This window comes from Parus major, chromosome 3, assembly GCF_001522545.3.
Source record: "Parus major isolate Abel chromosome 3, Parus_major1.1, whole genome shotgun sequence".
Taxonomy (NCBI): Eukaryota; Metazoa; Chordata; class Aves; order Passeriformes; family Paridae; genus Parus; species Parus major.
In genome coordinates this window covers 63,070,834-63,088,548 of record NC_031770.1, presented here as the reverse complement: position 1 = coordinate 63,088,548, position 17,715 = coordinate 63,070,834, and the positions used below count along the sequence as shown (strand labels likewise).

At 40.7% G+C, this 17,715-nt stretch overlaps 1 long non-coding RNA gene across 1 annotated transcript; it reads right to left on the bottom strand.

The window, feature by feature from the left end:
• Positions 1-284: 284 nt before the first annotated feature.
• On the bottom strand, positions 285-13,747 carry LOC117244132. The gene is made up of 2 exons (XR_004496639.1): positions 13,599-13,747; positions 285-863 (listed from the first exon to the last, which is right to left on the bottom strand). It is a non-coding gene; the product is annotated as an uncharacterized LOC117244132 (long non-coding RNA).
• Positions 13,748-17,715: the final 3,968 nt, after the last annotated feature.

Sequence of the window (17,715 nt, the reverse complement as noted above, 5' to 3'; positions counted from 1 at the left end):
CAGGAAGAAGTTAGCCCTGGATTCCAACCACAAAGTACTTAAAGTATGTATTTTGGCTTGCATCACAGTCAGAAAGAAAAAGGAAGGAAAAGCATTTGTAATTGGAAAAACATTTTCAAGTAAATTATTTGACAAATCTTGAGTATAAATAATTAAGCTTCTCATAACTATGAAATGGCATAGTATAAGATAGGCATTTCTTACTAATCCAGTACTCTTTAATGCATTCATTTTAATGTCTTTCTTGCCTACAATTATATATAAAACTCCATCACTTTCCATTCTTTTTTTTTTTGGTGCTCACATCATATATAAACTGTTCCAACTGTTCATGGTTTATAGGTTTGTTAAAAACGCTTAACAGAAGTTACACAGAGATCCAATGCACCAGCAAATGTACTCTGTTCTACATGCTTGGATCTATGAAAACCACAATTACACTTCCTAAGTGCCTAAACTTTTTCATCCAGAATAGTTGTTTTTCTGTGTTACTTCATACCATTCTTGAGTGGCAGGAAAATGAAAAAATATGTGAGTCGATCTGCCCAAAATAACCAAGAGATGGCAGCACTCCACTCAACCCAAACTTGACTTGTCATATAATCTATATGGCTGCAATACAGCAGTCGGTGCAAGCGGGAAACGCGAGGGAAGCGGAGCAGTCAGCCGTAGAGTAAGCTAGGACATGCATCATTTCATCAGTCGCTCTCCCCGTTTGTCATGGTGAGGCTGAGAATCACAGCAGGCATGGAAAGTTCTTGACTTTTCAAGTGGGGAGAAGGAGGAAGTTCATGGCAGTTGCGTTTCTTCCTGGTCCCCAGTCTATTGATGGCAGCAACATTCTCTGAGCTCCTGAAGTTCCCCTTGCATTTGAAAGTGTAAGGAAAAATGTTGTCATCATGAGGAAATGTATTAAGATAAGGCACACAGTGAACACATTCCAAATTGTATTTTTTTTTTTTTTTTAAAGACCACTGAAATTTTTGCACATATTATAGTGGATCAAATTTCTTGCAGCATTCTTTCCTTCCTCTTTTAAATGCTGGAGTGAACTCTCCCTAATTCTCCTCAGTCTCCATACACTACTCCCTGACGGCACAAGCTACAAATTATGAGGCACTTTTTCTCAGTTTGCCAAGGTGCAAATGGCCATAGGGTGAGACCTTATTGGATGTCATGTGCTCTGGGTTCTTTGGAAAGAGAGTTAGTGCTTGGAGAACAGAGTGCTAAGGATTTTGAAATTAACATTGAAGCAGGTGTGACTGATACAGTGGTACATTTCACAATTTTTGTTCTCCAGAAACCTCTGGATGTTTTTTAAGCTTCCTTACAAGAGGAATTCTCTGATACTGATAATCACTGCTGGAGCTAGACTCAAATATTCTTCCTTGAATGACAAATATAGATGCATTCACAAAAGGTAAACTTTGCATTTATATGGCTTTTTTTATCTTGCATGTTTGGTAGGTTGATTCCAGTATGAGTTTTGCATGTTAGGACAATCATTCCATTTGGTTTTATACTTCTTCCCATACATTCTTTCACTGCCAAAAGGTGGGAGGTTTTAAATTAGCATGCAATAATTATTATGTTGCAAAATCCTAGCGGAGATTAAGCACCTGACATTTACACCAAGTCAGCTCTGTAAAATCCCTGCTGATATTTGACTGAGTCAGGCTTCATGGCAGCAAAAATACAAAAGTGTATGACCACTAGGGTGTTAGAGTAGGAGCTTACACTCATAAGTGTGTACAAAATCCATGGTGTGCATATTAAATCTCAGCTTTTGAACATATGAAGAATTCTGGGGATGAAGGTCCTCACCTTTCCCACCATTCCTAGCTGCCCTGTCAGAAGCAGATTTTGTGGCTTTCTCTCTCCGAACCCACTCTTCCAATACAAGGGAAATTTGTCATTCTTAAGCACAATCATTAGTCACTTCAGTTAACACTGGGAATTCTAAAGAAGACAGATGGCTTTTCAGATGAGGCTAAATTAAATATTTAGCTTTACCCACATTGAAATACTTGCAACTTCTGGGATATTGCAAATGAAATCCCTAATTTATGTATGTTTATCATGGATGAATTAGCTGATGGTCCTTCCCCATTACAGTAGGTTCTATCTTTTATAATCCATTCATTTTACCAAGAAAACATTCCCTTCATCCCACTTTTGAACAAAAATTTCATATCAGAGACCACTGTCAAGAGAGCCTCTTTCCACTTAAAAGTCCTTGTTTGAATTAAGTGGAAAACAGTTGGCAGCACCCTGTTAGGAGCTACTGTGACACACTCTGACACCATCAGGATCTCTGACTGTCACAGGCTGTGGGCGCTCTGCTGCCAGGTGTCTTCTGCAAGGCATCCCCCAAGCAGTTCTGCATCCTTAATGCCACGTCAGACAAGTGCCTGCTGGACCTGCCTCACACTTTGCACGTACATAGGCTCAGAGAAATCCAGGAATGCTTTATGGCTTTACCACTCAGGATGTAAGCCAAGGACAAGCAGAGTTTCTATAAGAGGAGAATGTAGGCCCTCACATACTGAGAGAGGGGGAAAGAAAAGGGAAAAGGAGACATTTTTGACAGGATGGAGGAGAAGATGCCTTTAGAGGGAAGAAGTTGAGCTTCAGGGTGTGCTTGGAGAGCACAAGTGGAGCCATGCTTTGGCAGGCTACAGCACACATTCCCCCAGGGGAGCAGCATATGCCAGTGAGAGCTGGGCTTCCCCATACACGGTCTCTCCTAAAGTTACTGCTAGATCTTTTATGGACTTCTCTGGAGTGACTGCTACCCCCACATACTCTTCCTCCACAACTTTCTCTGTAGTGTCCACCTTTAACCTCTGTCCCTTATAAGCTTAATCTACACATGATACTGTGACCTGAGGGGAAATGATATATGGGATGTTCATTATCTAAAGAAGTGATTTATTTACTTTGGAGCACGTGGGGGAAATAGAGGTATTTGAGGCAACCTGAAAAGTTCAAGAAAGTGCTTGACTAATGTGCTGCTGGACAGGATAAAATTAATATTGCCAATGAAAACACAATCAGGCCAAGCACAAATGAATGCTTAGATTGGGCTGGGAGGGACTGCATGGGCAAAGAAAGGCTTTTGAATTAGCTCAGGGGAACAGGAAAAAATATAGGAATGACTGTAAGAAGAGCGACAGGAAAGAAGGAGTGTGTTGGCCCACATGTCAATGAATCGGCTGTTGGCAGCACATAAATGTTAAGGAGCAGCTTGCAGTCTCTGACTATTTGTAGCCTGATTCCTAAACCAAAGAAGAAATCCAGAGCAGTACTGGATACCAGACTACACCTCTGAGCCATCAGAGCCTTTCACTTGCACTAAGGAAAATAGATTATTGATGCTGGCAGGAACATGCGCTCTAAAAACAGACAAGGAGATTGCAGCCTAATCCAAATCCAAACAGAAGCAAGTTGTCTAAAGCCAAATTCCTTTTACAGTCCCTTAATTTCACTACAAAATTGCTTTCTTTAAGTTTTAAATTGCGTAGTATCCGAGCCAATCTAGCTAACCCTTGCTTACAAGAGCAGTCTGTCTGTGCAGGAGTGGACCCATTAAAAACTCAAAAGCCTAATGGCTTACAGGACTCAGGGTAAAATCTTGGCCCCACTGAAGGCAGTAGAAGGCTTGCCAAGGACTTCAGTGGGGCCAGTATTTTACCTCAGTTCTTTACAAGCAACAGTGCTGCTCATTTAGAAGCACAAAAACAGCGCGGTGAATTTCCTGAGGTCCAGTCACCAGCTCTTGCTGGTGCTTCCGTCATCATCACATGGCTTCACTTTCAAACCCAAAGGGAAGAGGCTGAGAAGTGAAGCCATATTCTCCCACTAAAAGCCCGTTCCTTTTACATGATCTATGCACGATGTTTAATTCCAGGGTAAAGAGGAAGAACCCCAAAATTTATGTGTTTTCCTTTTCCCCCTTCCTCCCATTCTCCTGAAAAAAAACAACTCCTTCCCCTGGAGGGTGGCATAAAGAGACTTTGCTAGAAATGACGGGGCTCAGGGCTGCTGTCCCAGCCAGAGAGACGTGGGACATGACGTGCTCGGAGAGCCGGGCGGGAAGCACACCAACCTCGGGCTGCTCATGGGGCCCCACCCAGCAGATGACCAGGCTGTGACACGGCCCCATCCGCTGGACACGCCGCCAGGCCGGCACAGTAATTGAAAACAGCGGGACTTCTGCCTGCAGTCTCCAGTGTGAGTGCTCAGGAGTGTGTGATCATGATCAATAATGCTCCATGGGAATCTTTTAAAGTCCTCCCAGCCACATCACTCCAGTAAAGGATTTGTCAGCTTTTCCATAAACCCCAGTTTTGAAAAGTTTATAGCGCAGCTTGTTTTCATTACCTTGAGGTGAAAGTTGCCATATAAAATTTCAGACCAGAAACACTTTTTTTTTTCCCCTGCTAATACAAAGTACCATTTAAAACAAATTTTAGTCTCCAAATTTAGAGTCCTGGTAAGAACCATGTTATTCCCTGGGTGCTTTGAGTGTGCTGCTCAGAACTCCTGTTCAATTCAATAGAAAATCTGTTGAATTCAAGAATTAACAAACAAATGGCGAGCTCCTCTGTTGGATTTTTAAACCACTGACTAATACGGCCAGAACTGCCGAGTTATTTTGCTCACTCCCAAGAAATGCTGTAAGCCTGCGTCAGGAACTTCTGTGGAAGAAGAACAGACAATGCGCCTCTGTCTTTTCCCTTTCCAGCAGCTGGAATTATGGTTTTGCACCACTTTGGTTTTATTAAGGAGTAAAATTTCAGCTCATATAAAGTCACTGTAGCTCTGTTCACTACAGTCTATTTTGCATCTTCTCTCTGTTAGGTTTCTATGTTGCAGCCTAGAAATAATTGAACTTCCAGTAACAGACAGGACTTCTCCTGTTACAGGCATGAGTCACATTCCAGCTACCTGTACCTACAGAACACAGTGGGAGAAGAACCAAAACTCAGCTGACGTCAGATGCCTGTGCCTGACACACAGGCAGAACATTTCTTATCACCTGAGCAATAATATCTGACCTCTTCTTTGCCAACAGCTTCCCTCACTGCTGAACTAGACCTTTGCCCCCCACACAACAGTGGCATCCCACCTCTGATGCTTTCTCACATTACCAGTGGGAACAGACTAAAGTTGCTGGCTCTCCTGGGAAGGAGGGAGCTGTGAGAGCAGTGGTTTCCAGGCCTGCAGGCCTAGTGCTGCTGTTTTACTGCAATAGATGCCAGCACATCTAAAAACCACACAAAGGAATTATGTGCCTGTGAATATCACCTTCACGTATCTATGGTTAGAAGGATTAAGTCTTCTTTAATTTCAGAAAGTTAACTTCACACAATGTTCTTAAAAAACAGGATACAGAATGTTTCAGTCTGCTATCTTTCGGGACTGACCCAGGAGAACAAGAACTGCTGTCACGTAGATGAGTTCATCCATGGAAACCAAATGGATTTATATTTGCTAGATCTCCAGTCTCTGAAAAGTCCATCCAAATGTCCATGTTACTCCTGGTGGAATTAACATATTCTGGATATTTTCTTGATGAGAAGGTACATTTCGCTTTTTTGGGGTTTTTTTTGTGTGGCCTATGCCTAGGATAATTTCCTCTTGACAATGGATTTTTATTGGTGAAAGAAAGCTTAGAAAAGTCAGAGGAGAAAAATATTTCTATTTTTCCTGAAGAAAGTATCTATGTGGACATTGAACTTATTAGCTGTGGGGGTGTTTTTTGGATGGAAGGAAATAATACAAAATATTTGGGCAAGGACAACAGATGGAAGGGGTCTTCAACAAAATTAAAATGTATGAATATTGTCATTACAATAGGAAGCTGAAAGTGCATTGCCAACTACGGAATACCAAGTATAAATGCAGCACATTTGAGTCTTGTTTCTTAAGAAAATGAGGTTATATGATTGCATGATTGTGTTCTTATAAATCATGTCTTTATTCTTTTTCAATCCTTTTTTATTCTCTGGAGTGTATCAGGAGAACAAGAGAGGTTTCAAGGTCAAAATATTTCAGTGAGGGTCCTAAAAGCTTGAAGACCATCAGGAAAACTAAAACTAAACCAAAACAAAACAAAAGCCAACCCCCCAAAACTATTACCACTTCCACGGAGGTAAATTATACTGTAAAAATTAATTTGTTTTTGAACACCAGAAAATCCACAGATGTTACTAGACAGTCAGAACACTTCAACAGCTGGAATGATTTTACTTAAAGCTGTTACCTTATTAGAAAACCTATTGCAAACTAAAACACACAGACTCTCAGACCAGATGCATTGACAGGCAAAGTTGACAAGCATGTACTCTGACTCCAAAATTTCCTACAAGCTTTCAGTGTTATATATCTTGTAATCTTCACAGGATGCTGGCCAATAGACAGTATCAACAGAGACCTAAGCCCAAGCTAACTTAAAGATATATAGACCCTTATTGAAAGGATTTCCTTGGCATTAATTTCATGCTGTAGCCAATAGACCATATTCGCCTTTCATTTCTTTTAAATTGAGGCCATTTGGAAAGCTATAAATTCTTTGCAGGAAGTAGATTTTCCTTTACTATTATCCTAGTCAAAGGCTGTGTTTCTTAAGGCTTTCCTCTAAGTAAATCTCAGGGAGAGTAAGTCACCTGTTAAAATTATATAGGCCATTTGTAAATACCTTCTCTAGCCCTGGGAGCCACAGGCAGAATGAGAATACATTTTAAGCAACCTTCCAAAAGAGGCAAGAAGACAAGCTCCTGTTTGTTCCATACATACTGCAGGATAGTCCAGCAAAAGACAAGAGTCAACAATTCTCAAATTTCTTCACTGTGGTGGAACATTTTCCAGTTGTCCCACTTTTCTCTTTCCAACTAACAGCTTTATGCCCAAAGGTATGTTTCTACTGCCATCAGTTTCCTGCGTGAGACACAGAGTGGGCAGAAGGTTGAGCCTTCTCTTTTGTTTTTTGCTGTAATGGGAAAGTCTGTGATGCTGCAGGATTCCCAGCCTGCTTGAGGTGGGAGGAAAGGCACAGTCCACACAGCCTCTTGCCGAGCCAGTGCTCTTAAACATGGCCAAGGCTTATCAGCCACCTTGCCACTCTGCCACTGAGCAGAGAAGCAGCAAAAGAAAGCCTGTTTTGCTGAATGAAAGAGGGAAGCTCGTGTAGTCCAAATGAACAGCAATTTAGACTTTTTATGTACATAACCCCTGCCTTCTTTGTGTTGTCAAGAATAGCAAACAAGTGCTAATAGTGAGCAAATCCATCTGGTGTCAGTTCCATCCCCCTCTAACACAGATTCTTGGATTAATGTAGCTCCATTCCAAGTACTTTGACTGGCACTGATATTAGGATTTATTTTCTCTGTTGATAAGCAGCCAGAGAAATGTTCCTGTCCTTGGGAGGCTGATGGAAATCCCTCTGAAAGCACTTGTCTCTCAGCATTTCCACTGAAAATACCACAAGATTCCTGCCCAGCTTGAAAAATAGAAGGGTAGAAGGAAGCAAAATTAGGTTTATCTCCTTGCAGTTTTTTCAGAGATTTTTATAGACTTTAATAGCAGGCATGCTGAGAAGAAGGAAATCACTCACTCTGCAGCATTCCTGCTGCTACTGCTGCTAAACTATGAAGAAACCTTCATGGTGTTCATGATCTCATGCCAAATCCCAAACGTTAAATTACTGTATGTTTTTGGGCTTCCAGTCATGAAAACCTAAAAAAACAAAACAAAACAACAAAAAATAGCTTTACAGTTTTTTTCTGCATGGCAGTAGGCCTGGACATTCTTGTTTCAGGTCCACCATAAATATTTGATTCGCAAGTCACTCATATTCATGATTCATTTTGTTAACAGGCTAGTAGGCACACTTTGGCAGAGGGCTCACCATGTGCCAGCTATTTGGAAACATTAACACATAGGAAACTACCTTTTTTGACCATCTAACATTCTATCTTATCAAATTGTAAACACAGGAGAGGACTTAGGAACAAACTGTTCTTGGCCCACAAAAAACAGGGTAAAATAAGGGATTTTGTCTGATCAGTAAACGCAGTTTTGCAAAGGAGTAAAAGCTCTTGGAATACCTGCTACCTTGCAATGTGCACTTGGAGCTGATACTACAACCACTGAGGACAGGAGGAAATGGGCTGCTCAATTTATCAGGAATTTTATTACTCCCAATGAAGGAAAAGGTGTAGGAGAGGAACAAAGCCAGTAGCAGCATCTGTCCTCTGCTGAAGTGATGTACTGTGGACTGTTAGGTACAATCCATATGAGTGAATATGGTGACAGGAGGAGGAACTAAGCATAGCATGCATCTGCCAGTGCTGATGTTGAAGAAATAAAGACAGATCAAAAGGAAACAAAGCCTTATCTATATTTCAAAGTCAACACTGGTGCAATGCCAAAACTGAGGAGAACTCTCAGCTGAGAGCAGCTGGAGACCTTCATTTCTTTTGACCACACTTGGATTTGTCCTTCAGAGTGCCTTACTGTGATCTGAGCCCTTTCCTGGATCAGTGAGAGCAGGAGTGGATGGGAGAGATGCTGAAGAATGAGTATGTGCATTGTGGGAAGAGGTCAAGTGTTAAAAAAGAGTGTGGATGAAGGAGGAAAAGAATGACAAATTACCTTCCCTGAGTGTCTGTGATTTTATCTTCCTGTGACCAAAAAGAGGAAGCCAAATTCAGAACAAAAAGGGTTTTTTCACTCCACAAAGGACTGCTAACAAGGTTTAAGCCTGGTCTTTCCACAAGGTATTTTATATGCCAGCTGTGAAATATCACAAACACTTGACAAATGTTTAACAATTCAGCCCTGCTATGTTTATCCCTTTCAAACAATACCTTGTTGGGGGCCTAGTTCGAGAAGCAACCGTGCAAAGAATGTGGATGGGAGGAAAAGCAGCTTGTCAGAAAAGAGAAAAACAGCTTTGACAGAAGCTGCAAAATTTCTGTGAACTCCATTCTTCTGCTGGCATACAGGTGTCACTCCCTGGCAGGTGGAATCATCAGCAGAGAGTGCTCCCTAAACATTGCTTGAATGAGAAAATGCTTCATTTTCCAAGCTCAGTTGTGGCAGCAAACTGCTGGGGAAGTTAATTAGTGAGTCTGGTTACATCTAAAGCATGAAGAGCCTGTAGTTACCGCCCAGCATCCAGCTCTCAGCAAATGGCTGTGTTAAGCAGGAAAGATGACCTACCACAGCTCCATGTCACAGTCAGTGTCGTTGCGAGGAAATACTTTGATGCTTGATTTTTCTTAGTGGCCTGTTGTCCTGCATAAGGCATACTTACAGATTTATTTGGTCTCTATTGTGCAATGAAAGAGGCATCAGAATTTCTTTCTCCAGGCAATGAACCACTAGAGACTCCCTCATTATCTTTAACTACGAAATTGTCATTCAGAAATTTACAGGTCAACCTATAGCTCCCCAGAGAAACTCTGCATTACTTTTCTTTGTCTTTCTCTCATATGCCTGCTTTTTCCTCTGTTGCCTTTTCCCCCATCAGAACTTCCTTTTTATCCTGATGGCTCCAGTTCCGTTTATGCAGTGAAAAGAGTGAATGTATTAAAACAGTTTTGGTTTCTTTTGAACCTTTTCCACATATATCAGGTGTTCTCCCACCAGCACATCCCTGCCTTTGTTGGAGCCAAGTCACAGTCTAGTCTCAGTAACAAAAGCACAGACATTTGTAGGAAGTTGTATTCAAGGTAAGAACTCATTACCCAGCTGTTGTGTGTGAACCTTGGCAGCCAGGTAAGGGAGATAGAATCAGAAAGGTAAAAGTGAGAAAACATGTGGGTTGAGATAAAGATATTTTAATGTGTTTTAAAAAAAAAAGAATCACAAAAAAGAAAACCAAAGAATAAAAAGCAACTGCTCACCACCTCCCTCAATGGCAGCCATTGGTAAACTCTCTCCCAGTTTTGTTCTTGAGCATGGTGTTAGATGGTAGAGAATATTCCCTTGGAGTCAGCTGTCTGACTGTCTCTTCCCAATCTCTTGCCCACCTCAAGCCTACTTACTGGCAGGAGAAACGGAGAAGACCTTGGTACTGTGCAAGCACTGTTCAGTAACAACAGAAAATGTGTATTAAGAATGTTCTTTGAGTCACAAATCAAAAACATAGCACCATACAGACTGCTATGAAGAAAACTAGTTAGCTCAGCCCAGTACACCAGCTCATATGGTGGCAGTAGTTTGGTTATCCAAAGTAATACACAATCTCTTTACTTCAAGAGGTTTTACACCATCCAAAGATGATCCAGAAAAGCTTGTCATTTCCAATTACATTTGGTGCTTTAAAACAGACTAAGACATTTTCTGCACTTCTTAAATGCTCCCTTATGTACTCAGACCTTAAGGAGAACTTAAGAATCACTGTTCCTTTACCTATCATCCATAAACAGACAGACTGGACTATAGGTCTTGCTGCCATTCAAGCTCTGCACAGCCTCATCTGGATGTATTTGGACTGAAATTCCCTTTCTTATCGTGTTCACAATATTCTCCCACCTTTTTCCCAGCTGTGAGATCTAAGAAGATAAAGGAGATGGCAACCAGGGACATTGGGCATTATCCTTAGGAGGCTATAATTAGGAAGAAGGCAGAAAACTCTTCTGGAGCGAGCACTGGAGGCTTCTGTCTAGTGAGGCTCTGTATCTGGGAGAGGAGAGGTGACTTACGCTGTAAATGTCTGGTCAGATAGCAGGAACGAAAGATATATTCACAGCCTGGGAGTAGGAAAAGGATATGGAATCACTCATGGAGCCTTGCTAAAGCCCTTTCCTGACAAGGGAGATTGCATAATTGGAAGACAGATACCAGCAGTGCTACAGCATCCAAACAGCCAGCTTTGAGAAAGAGACAGAGATGTTCTGAGGGAAAAAAAAAAAAGGGAAATATCTGTAGGTATCTAAGCTAGGGAAAATAGTATGTCCACACTGAACCACAAAAGGCTCTTCAGCAGTAACAGTGGAGAGTAAGTGGCAGTACCTATGCTGCTCCTGCTGGGTGCTGTCACTGCAGTGTGGCAGAGTCACCATCACCAGCAGTGGTGGAGGTTTGCTCTGTGACAGGCAGCTCCCTGCCTTCCCTGCCTTTGTGAGCCCTGAGCTCTGCCATGGCTGTGGGGGTAAGCTGTAATCCTTGCTCTCATGGCATGCAATCTCAGCCAGCCTTCCAAGAGGAAGAGCTGCCAGGATTAGCATGTCAATCTACTGGTGGTATCCGTTTTTGAGTAAAATGACCCAGAAACAGAATATTTGGTATGGAAGAGTAAGAAAGGGTAAACTAAAGAGTAAAGTGCTATATAAAATTTTGTGTTAGCAATGCCAAATGACTCATGGAAAACTTAATAATCACCTCACTTCAGTTTCAAAACAATGTAAAAATGTTTTTAGTCCCACGTCTTCACTTTCTTCCTTCCCCCACCCCTCTACAGAGACCCTGTCTGGTGGCAGGGTACAGTTTCTCTGTGCCAGAGCTCAGGGCCAGAAGGTCTCAGCCAACACCAATTTGAATTTAATACAACACGCCCCACTGAGAATCTCTTCAGTTTAGTTTTGTTCTTTTTGTATTAGACTACAGGTAAGTCTGGAGATTGGATTAACTTCTTTTTTAATCCAATTTTTTTGAGTGTAGACATTCACTACAAGCAGCCAAAATTCACAGAAATGCAGTCATGAGTTTTCATACCCATCATTACATACTTGTATCACATCCAGTACAGAGAGGGATTGGTCCTGAGGGGTTTGTCCAAGTTACCATTCTACAGAGAAGAATCAGGACAGCCAGATCTTTCAGCTGACCAATTTCACTGGAGTCATTTTAGATCTATACAGTCAGTCAAGATCAGCAGATACTTAAGCTGTGTTTTATCTGGAAAGAGACTAGATCTTAGCTGGACTTCGTAAGCTAGCCTTCATCCAGGACCCAGCTTCATATTCAAATGAATCAGAGGAGAGAGAACAGCAGAGGAGGGACAACAGCAGAGGAGAGAAAAGTAAATGTTACAAAGATCTCAAAAGCCCCTGCAACACCCTGCAATTTCTTTGAAATCTCACATGTGCATGTACCAGATGATGCATGTGAACTCAAATGTTAAGTTTCTAAATGATGTTTCATCTGCAACTCTGTATTCATTTCATTCAAAAATAAAAACTTAAAAATCATTTCAGGAAAAATGTATCTTTCTTATGTAAAAGAAATATTTTAGAGATCTGACTTTAATAATTTGTCTTGGTGCAAAAGCCAGATATAAGCAAAAACTGGGGTTTGGATGAGCCAAAATGAAACTGTTTGTTTTGATCACTTTGTGCTGTGAGATTATGATTTCTCCAAACAGCCAAAGTAGAATTCATGGTTCTGCACCACAGAAGGGGAGGAAACCCTAGCTTCCCTGGTATCCATCTACTCTGCTCATCCCCATCTTCTCAGCTCCCCTCTACCCAGCAGCCAGTTTTGACACTTCTCTGCCTTCCAAGGAAGCTCATTGGACTCCCTAAAAGGGCCAAAAAAAAAACCAAAAAGGGGGTAAAAAAAGCACTGGCCTTCCCTTCCCAAAGAAAAACAAAATTTTTTTTGGCAGGGATTAAGCTAGCTTCTCTCCTGGTCAGAGGGATGCCAGCACTGTCTGCAGGGCTGGCTGACTGCTGGCTAAGGAAAGAAAGGCTCAAGCAGGGAAGTGCAGAGAGCAAGACTTCCCCCTTTTGGCAGCTGCAAGCTGTTAGTTCAGTTCACAGTTGTAACTTTAATCCAAACGCCAAATGAACCAAAAAAGCTGGTTTTTATGCAGTTCTCTCTTTTCCTATCAGGTGAAACTTTGTGTTTTATCTTTGCATCTGTATCAACAGAATTGAAATTATCAGATTAGATAAATTTTTGATTGACTCAAACTATAATTTGGCTCCCACATCTTATATCTCACATTTCTTTACACCTTTAAAAAAGAGCAACAACAGTAGTGCTAACTGTATGTAATTTGTATTCCTGAGCACAAATTAATGTGCAAGTTCAGCTAAGTACATATTTAAAACATTTTCTGAAGAGTTCCTGAAAAAAAATCAAAGGGGTATTCATATTTGGTCCCTTCTGCAAAGACAAACTCACATCTATAGCTAGACATACATGTACAAAGACACTCAGGGTGATGTGGACAGTTACACATGAGGATCTTTCTGACCTGACCTCTTCAACACCATGTTGAAAAGCAGGACAGGGACTAACTGCAGCAAACCAGAAGCTATAGTAATTACTCTAATTCAGAAGTTACCAAGCTTCTGAGAAGGGAAGAACAGGAATAGAATCATGCTTAAACACAGCCCATTTTGCTTTGTTCTTCAACACAGTCCCATTCAAAATACTTTGGAATTTATGAGTCTACTGAAAGTGAGGTCTCATAATACACACAGCATGTTGCCAGTTAACTTGAATGAGCTTCTCCTCTGCTTTCTGTCTGATTACTATAATAGATTGCTTGAAAAGGGGCCCCTCCTTCTAGAACATATGTACTATGGTGAAGTACAAAACCAGTCCATAAGCAGTCCAGGTAGGTTTGTGCAGCTCACCTAAACATTGTGCTCCAAAACGTGATCCGGTGCCCCTTGAAGCAATCTGGAGCGACGCATCTCTGCGGCGCTCTGGCCCCTGCCCTGCAGCAGCACGATCCTTTGTCAGCCTTCCAGTGCTTCCTTGTGCAGCTCAAGAGACAAATGCTTGCTCGCTTGCTTGTGGGACTGCAGCGCTTTGATCTCCACTTCCAGATGGAACGAGAAGTGCCGAGGCACGTAGAGAAAACAAAACCAAATTTTTGCAACCCACAGGAAAGATGCCTAAGAATAATATAAATGTATTTCTATATGCTGGCTGATTTTTTTGTTGTTGGTTTTGTTTTTTTTTTTGTGACAGCATCATAACCTCAATCAAAAATCTATAAAACACTAGGCAGAAAATAAGGACTGCAGATATCTTTTCTTTTTTTTTCTTTTAATCTTTTTGACATTTAGTTCACCCAAAAACAGACAAAACTTCTTCTGATCTCAGTGGTAGAGGATTTGACTAAAAGTTCAAACCACAAACAATGAAGCTTTTACTCCTACGATTCATCTGACCCTCCACAGGAGAAAAAGAGTACCCTGTTCCTATAGTTGTAATGCTTACTGTAATTATTTATGAACTGATATGCAGTACTGGACTATCCAACATGTTTTATATGCAGATTAGCTCCACAGCACTGGCATATTGAAAGCACTCAGCTGTAAAAAATACTTTAAAAATCGTTTATGCAATCTTTTGCATGTTGATCTTTATTTCAGCTGCAGTGTTTGAAAGCTGTAGAGCTTTTTATATCCTTTTCAATTGATTTCTCAATATTAATTCCATTTACAGTATCTTGCATTAGTCACACGTATAAGTATGCAAAACTAGTTTGAGAAATGCATTTGTTCTCAATATCCTTTCACTGCGCTCTGCTCTGAAATACTGGAATTATTCTTCTCCTCATTAGAGCTATTCAAACCTTTTAAGACATAGTGACACTAACATTTTGAACTTCTAATGCAAATAATCTGATCTTGTACCTGAAACTGACAGAAAAGTGAAAAAGTTACATTTATAGGAAAAAGATTGCTTGATACTTGACAGTTACAAAATGTGTTCTTTTTTGCTCTCCTTGAGGTTACTGGGAATTAATTCCTGTCACCACCATGGTATAAATCTTATGGTTGTTTAATAACCTGCACAACATATACTGTTCTCTATTTATAGAGAAGAAACACAAAGGGTGTTTCATCTGAGAAGTCGTTCCTTGCTTTCACCATGAGCTTAGCCCTGGAACAGATGGGAGAGCCCCAAGGCTCAGCACAGATGAGAGCTGCTGGTTTGGGATCTGTGAGTGGCACAGCCATCTTCTGGGTGCCTTGTTCCACTGTGTCCTGGGTCAGAGCTGCAGCCAGGGCAGATGCTTCATGTGGTTGGATGCCCTTTGCAAACTTAGAGAAGATGCCAATTTTCCCTCCTCTCGTATCTGCTGGAGCTGCAAGAGAACCATTTCACTTCAGGAAGTTCCTATTCAGCTGTTCCAACTCCTGGGAGCTTTCTAGGCTTCCCCCACAGCCAATTTACCACCATTCCCCCCAGAGCAGATCACCATAGGCTGAGGAGACCAATCTTGCCTCTCTCTGCTTCAGTCTTGTTGGAGAAAATAGATTTCATCAGAGGGATGGACTAGCATCACTGCTTTTCTTTACCATGTCACCAGCAAACAACCAAGGACTAGGCAAGGACTGAGCCTGTCTTTCCTTCCAGGACACCCTGTGACCTGCTCTGGCTTTGAGACAGTGAAGGAGGACCAGCTGCCCCAGTGTGGTACCAAGTCTTTTGTCCCATGCCTGCACTGGCAGGATTGTGTGTCTTGGTGGCAAACCCACCTGTCCTCACCACACAGTCTGCCTTGACATATCCTACCCCACACATGGGAAGAAGGGGGTCACTGGGGGCAAGGACACCAACTGTGATGTGTCTGTTCTCAGGATGGGAAGAGATACTCATTGTCCAGCATTGCTGCATTTTCTGATTCTTCTTTATTTTTATTTTTTAATTAAATTGGAAGCTCTCATTTTCCTGGAAAATCCGTTTTAAACAAACTATGAGATATTTAAACACTATTTTACTAGACATACTTCTTTGATTTGAAGAGCTGATCAGAAGGATCTGATATGATATGTAACAAGTCCTTTGACAGCTGTTTCAAAGAGACAGCATTTGAAAAAAACCCACACTTTCACACAGGCCTATTAGGAAACCAAAGAAACAGACATGTTAGTATTCAAGAGCAGGATATTTTAAAATTTCATTCAATTTCAGGCCCAGATCTTGCTAATTTAATATCCTATGTGCTATAGTTCAGAAGCCACAAATATGAATGGAGAGTTCCTCACCTTTGAATTGATTTTAAGGCAATTTAGGAGTATAACTCTTCCTTATCACTTGCCTACATATGCTCGTAGATCAGGAGAATTATAGCTGTATTATAAAGAACTACAGCCATGTTGACATAAATTCCTATAGGGGACCTATGAGGGAACAAAGTGACTATATTTTCTGTGTAATTAATTCTTTCCCAATCAAAAACATTCTGCTTCTGTCAATAAACTTGTGTTTTAAAAAATCTCCATCTAGTTCCCCTCTTTGAAATAAAGATTTGAAATACACACTGGGACATTTAAAATCCCATTTATTCAAATGTTCAAAATTTTTCAGGCTACATAAATAATAGTCCCTTTTGGAATAATAGACATGTCTGGAATCACTTTGAGGATTTTTATTTAGTGTCTTTATTATTTTTTCAAGGGGAAAATAATAAAAAGAATGGGAGTTAGAAATCCTAAGATAAATTCTTTCATAAAACAGCAGCTCATACCTTTTCCCCCAAGAGTTTTAACCCCCACTGAGGTTTTTCTCTTTTGTTTACTTCCTGTCATAGGGACAGAAGAGTGATGATTATATTATTAAATGAAAGTAAGTTACTTTAGCATTGTCACTATCCCTTTAAGATTTGTGTCCAGAATTGTCTGCCTAATTACTGTTCTTTATGACTGATATATCACAGAGATGCAAAAATACAAATGCTACACGTGGCATTGACAGAAGTAAACTAGATTTTTTCTCAATTATTTTTCCTCATATCAATCTGCATTGAAAACAGTGCTCTCTGTGCTCTGTGCTTTTTTCCAGGGGGGTGCAGTTATGATTACTCTGAAAGGAAGGCTCTATAAACCACAAACATTTGCCAGCTTTGCCAGCACATCATTATTACACCAGCCAGCATGCTTGGTTTTTCTTCCGTTTTATGCAAACAAAATTCACACTCAGTGGGAAAAAAGTACATTACCAAGGCATGACTTAAATCCCTTCTAGATTCAAACACTACATCTCATAATTTTAGAGTTTCAGATATGCATATTTCTCTCATGTCCATGTCTTAGTTTCAGCTGATAAAGGAGCAGTGTCAGGGGAGATTTTACTTTTTGCTTGCCCTGCCTTGACATGTTAGGTCAATTTGAGTGGAGCTACTTGATCTGCCAGCAGTCAGCTACTTCCCATATTCAAGTGACCTTAATTAAAGTCTAGCTGAAGACAAATACAAAATTCATGAGAATTATACACATGGACCTGGTTAAAAAACTGTTACAATTCGACCACTGAACAACCAAGCAAAACCAGAATAAATGTGCAGCAGTGCAAACATGCGTGTAGGCATGTTAAATTAGAAAAACATGACAATTATTATTAATGCCCCTTAACCAATGCCTTACTAGAGCAAAGCATTAAAAGTATTATCTGGGAACTATGCCATATACAAAAAGTATAAAGAAATTTCAAATAAAAATAAAGTTCAGACCATCTTTTCATAATAATTTCTTTCTTTCCTGTGAGTAGATAAAACAGACCATTTGTTAAATTGAAATCAAAAAATCTGACCACAATTATCTTAAATGTGTTACTTATTAATATGTGAGGCTCTATGTGAATACTGTCTCTGGAAATGCTCTTTTCAGACCTGGAAGGAAGCTCAACATTCCAACTCCCTGCAGCCCTCCTTGGGAGGCATGAGATTTTTACTTGTCCTAGCAAGCTGGATGGTATTTATCCATTCCAGTTATTCCAGCTAGTTCGTGCCACCCT